The 6,503-nt window shown below is 38.5% G+C and overlaps 1 protein-coding gene across 1 annotated transcript in view; it reads left to right on the top strand.

Moving 5' to 3' along the window:
- The window catches only part of LOC110447513 (collagen alpha-1(XXV) chain-like), a 113,138-nt gene extending 107,521 nt beyond the window's left edge, over positions 1 to 5,617 (top strand). Inside the window, exon 28 of the mRNA XM_021493263.1 lies at positions 1,627 to 5,617. The gene's annotated coding sequence lies outside the window, so the exon portion shown is untranslated. The remainder of the gene's footprint in view (positions 1 to 1,626) is intronic.
- The last annotated feature ends 886 nt before the right edge of the window (positions 5,618 to 6,503 follow it).

The raw sequence follows: 6,503 nt of genomic DNA, 5'->3' as shown, positions 1-6,503 counted from the left end.
TAGTCAGGTATTACCCTCACACCAAATCAGTCCTACCTGGTCCCTATAGTCAGGTATTACCCTCACATTAAACCAGTCTTACCTGGTCTCTATAATCAGGTATTACCCTCACACCAAACCAGTCCTACCTGGTCCCTATAGTCAGGAATTAACCTCACACCAAACCAGTCCTACCTGGTCCCTTTAGTCAGGTATTACCCTCACACCAAACCAGTCCTACCTGGTCCCTATAGTCAGGTATTACCCTCACATCAAACCAGTCTTACCTGGTCCCTATAGTCAGGGATTACCCTCACACCAAATCAGTCCTACCTGGTCCCTATAGTCAGGTATTACCCTCACACCCAATCAGTCCTACCTGGTCCCTATAGTCAGGTATTACCCTCACACCAAACCAGTCCTACCTGGTCTCTATAATCAGGTATTACCCTCACACCAAACCAGTCCTACCTGGTCTCTATAATCAGGTATTACCCTCACACCAAACCAGTCCTACCTGGTCCCTATAGTCAGGTATTACCCTCCCACCAAATCAGTCCTAACTGGTCCCTATAGTCAGGTATTACCCTCACACCAAACCAGTCTTACCTGGTTCCTATAGTCAGGTATTACCCTCACATCAAACCAGTCTTACCTGGTCCCTATAGTCAGGTATTACCCTCACATCAAACCAGTCTTTCCTGGTCCCTATAGTCAGGTATTACCCTCACTCCAAACCAGTCTTACCTGGTTCCTATAGACAGGTATTACCCTCACATCAAACCAGTCTTACCTGGTCCCTGTAGTCAGGTATTACCCTCACAGCAAATCAGTCCTACCTGGTCCCCATAGTCAGGTATTACCCTCACCTTAAACCAGTCTTACCTGGTCTCTTTAATGAGGTATTACCCTCACACCAAAACAGTCCTACCTGGTCCCTATAGTAAGGTATTACCCTCACATTAAACCAGTCTTCCCTGGGCCCTATAGTCAGGTATTACCCTCACAGCAAATCAGTCCTACCTGGTCCCTTTAGTCAGGTATTACCCTCACAGCAAATCAGTCCTACCTGGTCCCCATAGTCAGGTATTACCCTCACCCCAAATCAGTCCTACCTGGTCACTATAGTCAGGTATTACCCTCACCTTAAACCAGTCTTACCTGGTCTCTTTAATCAGGTATTACCCTCACACCAAACTAGTCTTTCCTGGTCCCTATAGTCAGGTATTACCCTCACATTAAACCAGTCTTACCTGGTCTCTATAATCAGGTATTACCCTCATACCAAACCAGACTTATCTGGTCCCTATAGTCAGGTATTACCCTCACATCGACCAGTCAAACTGATCAGCTTTTACCCTCAAATCTGTAGCTGGTTATTGTTGCACACTTGTGAGGAGAACCTTCCATGTTTTACTTATCTGTATATCTAACATTACCGGTAGTATTTTTTTTTTTAAATCCAAACTATACACTAAGAAATATAATTGGTTTTATTTTAAAAATTTCAAGGAACCACCTTTATAAAAATTCATTAATGCAGATGTGAATCAAATACATTTTTAACTTGGTGGTAAAAACATGTCTATTTACGCTACATTCATGTGATTAGCTGAACATTAAAGATATATTCTTGTTCTCTTCTAGTGAGTAACCCCCAAGGAAGTAGACAACCAGATGAGACATCAAGGTGAGCTGCCTGCTCCGGGTGTAATGTGACCGTCACACAGCAGTGCTGACCTGCAGGGGACACTATCTACTCACAGGAAAACATTGAACCAGTCAGACATGTCAAGAAGATAAAATTTTCATAATACTAGCTACATACTGTCCACCTGCCTGTGGTAGGGCTTTCTCTGATTTACTTTATATGTATAAAAGTCTTCTTTTTTTTTTGGTGGTCATACTTGACATCAAAGATATAACAAAAAGTGGATCAAACACATGTACTTCTGTTAGATCTCAATGTGTAGCTCCCAGTGATTTGTGTTAGTATGATGTAAAATCAAAAACAGCAAAAAATAGCTTATTATTTATGGGACACTGTAAACTTTGCCATGTAGCTGTAGTGAGCCGCCAGTCTCCAGCTTATTTTTTACATCTTTACAGGTCAATAACACAGGACCATCATGTTTAGAGGGTGAACTTACATGGGGAAAATTGGAGATTTCAAATATCGCTTCAGGTTTATCATAGTCTTTCTACTGCTTCAGATTGTATATACACGTGAAGCCAGATGCATACCTTGTGGAAAAGCATACAGGTACAAATTTAGCTAGGTTGAAAATATCATGATGTTATGTGATCAGCCATGTTTCTGGGTGTAGATCTATATGTATCATGTACCTTATAGAGACAGGTGCCCCAAGCAGGTGCTAATACCTGATCCTCCATGATAGGTGTATCACAATAATTTCTTAGCTATTTTTAAGCATTTAATCCTGCTCATAAGACACGTAATATATATATATACACCAGATGATTACGTAAGACGATGAGTGATATAGAGCGGCCTAAAGCAAGGATTTACTATTTTAGTACAGCCTAAACATGTTCTCTAGATAATTTAAATCTTGGATCCAAAATATACTCTTATCTCACATTTGTTTCTATAGGTTCTTGATCAAAGTTTTGTGTCAATTATTTTCCCATTCATCTCTTCTGAATATTTGTTAAAACAGATTTCAAAATGAATGTGACATATGTTGGTCTACTAAACCCGTGATATAAGAAACTGAAATAATACAAATATTGCGTGTTTGTTGTAACCTGTTCACATCAACATTATCGCAGGGAAGGTAACGAGTCTTACAAAACCAGAGGCAACCACACGATTATTGTAAAGTGTAAAAACATATTGTGGAAAAAAATCAGATTTTATTTTATCACTTCAATAAAAAATATGTTGATCAAAATTTCTCTTTGGTGTGGAGAAAACACTGGATGCAAACGCTGTTGATATAATATTTTGTTTTTTGTTTTTGTCGAAATCAATGACTATTTGACTCTTGAGGGCTAACTCGGATAATTCGAGCATAGCAAATACAGGATAAAACAAATTTAAATATTGAATCTTGTAAAACATTAACACCATCAGAAGATAGATTATAAACAGAATTCTTACAAGATTTATTTCCGTTTGTGTGAAAACAAGGACTTGAGTTTTTACCTCTTGTATATAAAGTTATTAAAAGTTATTATCATGTATGCTGTTGCTTCTCTAAAAAAGCGTTGTTATATATTTGCAAGTTCATATGTAAATTTTGATGTCAAAGTTAAATTTTGTACAGAAGATGTAATTATATCCAGTTTTAACATTAATCATTAACATTTTATATCATTGTTGTTATTGTAGATTATTCCTTAGTAACAAAATCAACCAACCCTTCAAATAACAGGAAACTCAGAAATTCTGAGGGAAAATCACAGATCAAATTATTTCAGGAGAAGGAAATGGCTATGAAATAATTATTTGTTAACATTCAAAATGATTGTTCAATTATCTCATGAATATATACTGCATTGAAAATTGTGATAATGAATTTCCATGTTTTTGTAAGATGACTGAATGATTTTTAGTGAACTTCATAAATCATTTATTTTACTTATTTTACTTATAGTGCTTTTTGTAATTTACACACATAATCAGATCATTTTACATGTGTCATCTTCTCATATGTCGTTGTGCTCATATGTTTGTGTGGGAATTGTATGTGTGTATATACATACAGTATGTTACCCACCAGAAATCATGTTTCACATGTGAAAGTCAGATATTCCTGTATAAGTACTGTTTACTGTATACCAGAGACATACAATGATTTTATACAACTCTACATAAACACTCGTTATTAATTTGTCGTTGGATTTTGGTTTTGAGAATTCCATGTTTCTTCACATGTACAAAAAGATGTGTCATAGTTTGTGTCCATGTGTGGTTCATGAGAGTTTCTTGTGTGTTTGCTCATATGGGATTTTATCATATGGTCTGGCGAAATTTCAGTGTAATTATAATACATCAATTTTCTATTACCGCCCATTGTGACGTTCCAAGATGATAAAAATCACAGGGGAAAGGCAAAAGTAATGGCATTTTTTCTTCATTTTTCAACTTAGTTTTGTGCTAAAATGTGTTCCTTTACTTTATTATGTAAATCATACGATAAAAAACAAATCTCAAAGAAGTTTTCATTCCGCAAGATGTTTATGGAACTTGCTGAAGTTTGTTTCATAAATATTCTGAGTGTGTAATGGAAACCGACCTGAGATCCTTTGTCTCCATGACAACTGTGGTTTACATTGATTGTACAGTGACATGGTGTAATCACACAGAAAACAATCCAACTAAATGTAACCACATGTAAATGATATGTTCTGCATACATTTCTATGAAGTGTCTGTTTTCACATATGAATTTCACATGTATCTGTGTACAGTACTATTACACATACGTGAGAGAGGTTTGAGAGTATAGCATCACTACAATCTAGTTAATTAAGCAGATTTTGATACACTATCTAATCTGTATCACCAAATAACCAGAAACAATTATAGGGCTAACATTAAACCCCTGGCCCTCAAGTCTGAGGAGTGGGTATTAAGGTCAGGGTTCAACATTTAACCCCTGGCCCCCAAGTCTGAGGAGTGGGAAGTAAGGGAAGGGTTCAACATTTAACCCCTGGCCCCCAGGTCTGAGGAGTGGGTTTTAAGGTCATGGTTCAACATTTAACTCCTGGCCCTCGGGTCTTAGGAGTGGGTATTAAGGTCAGGGTTCAACATTTAACCCCTGGCCCCCAGGTCTGAGGAGTGAGTATTAAGGTCATGGTTCAACATTTAACCCCTGGCCCTCAGGTCTGAGGAGACCGTATTAAGGTCAGGGTTCAACATTTAACCCCTGGCCTCGAGGTCTGAGGTGTTGGTAGTGAGGTCAGGGTTCAACATTTAACCCCCAGGCCGTCAGGTCAGTGATAATGTTTAGTGGGTGGGGGCCAACATTTAACTCCTTGCCTATCGGCCTGAGGAATTTGTAGTGGGGTACGGTTGGGGTTCAAAATATCTAGCAACCAGGTCTGACCTGAGGCGTGGATAACATTAGGTTAGTGTCTGGTTGTAAACCTAGGCCTTCAGGTTTGGGGTGTTGGTGATGAGGTCAATGGGTCAAGACTGAATCCCAGGTCTGACATAAACAGCTCACCTCTATAATTGGGGTCAGCAGTAAATCAGGGAGTCCAACATTAAACCTCTTGTCTCCTATTTGAAGTGTGGGCAGAGGTCAGGGCATCAAATCACTAGCTCCCAGGTCTGGGGTAGTGAGGTCTGGGTTAGGGGTTCATAATTAAACCAATTAAAAGGTCTGCGTTAAGGTCGCAGGTCGTCAACATTTCAACTCCTGTCTCCCAGGTCTGAAGTATTGAGGTCTGAGGTTAAACTTAAACCCCTGACCCTGGGGTCTGAGGTAGTGAGGTCAGAGGTTAAACTTAAGCCCCTGACCCCCAGGTCAGAGGTTAAACTTAAGCCCCTGACCCCCAAGTCTGAAGTAGTGAGGTCAGGTCAGGGTTAGGGTGTAATTCATCTTAGGTAATACTACTCATGTTGTATAGCACTATAATGCTCATGAAAATAAACTACTAACAAATGAGTTTCGACTTTTGTTCTACTTTTCTTATTGATTTCTCACTTTTGAATATACCATAAGAAAGTAGGTATGTTGTATCTCGACTTTGGCTAGCACTTGATGTTTGTTATCACTACAAGATCTCTTATTATTTATTTATCTAATTGCTCATTATGTAAAATGATTCATATTTATAATGAGATATTATATACACTTCTGGGACATCTTGTAAATTATCAGACAGCTTAAGTGTCTTTGTTCAAGGGTTTGCTAATATAGTTCATATTCATTTTGATAACTATCAACAAGCATCATGGAATATGTCTAAATGAACCGTCGCTACATACCATTATAAATGAAGTTAGAAATATGCATTTCAATCCATAAATTCCATCACTGTAACAATATTCCAATACGACAGAATTTGCTGAAAGGAAGTGAATGAATATTTCCTTTACCTTCTCTTGCCAGGTTATTTTGGTATGAAATATTTGGTTAGAAAGAAATTTGTTCATAAAAATCCTAAGTCGTTGGAGATCATTTGTTTATGATAGGTGGCTCGCCATCGGGCATTATAGCATTGCAGATTCCAAGGAACGGCTGTATTCCCTTTATCTCTAATCGGAAACAGATGCATACTGTCGCTTACAAGCAAAATGGGAATGACGTCACAAATCCACAATAATATTTTGATATTTCAGTATTTTTAGCTCACCTGGCAAGAAGGGCCAAGTGAGCTTATCCCATGGTGCAGCGTCCGGCGTCCGGCAACTTTTTCCTTTAAAATGCTACTTGTCCTGAATGGCTCAGAGGATTTTGACCAAATTTGGTCAGGAGCATCATTGGCCAAAGGGTTCTCAGTTTTGTATAAACGGAGGGTATAACCCCCCTGGGGGCAGAGGGGCGGGGC

Source organism: Mizuhopecten yessoensis, unplaced genomic scaffold (assembly GCF_002113885.1).
Source record: "Mizuhopecten yessoensis strain PY_sf001 unplaced genomic scaffold, ASM211388v2 scaffold3453, whole genome shotgun sequence".
Classification (NCBI taxonomy): domain Eukaryota; kingdom Metazoa; phylum Mollusca; class Bivalvia; order Pectinida; family Pectinidae; genus Mizuhopecten; species Mizuhopecten yessoensis.
This window is presented reverse-complemented; position numbering and strand designations above follow the sequence as displayed.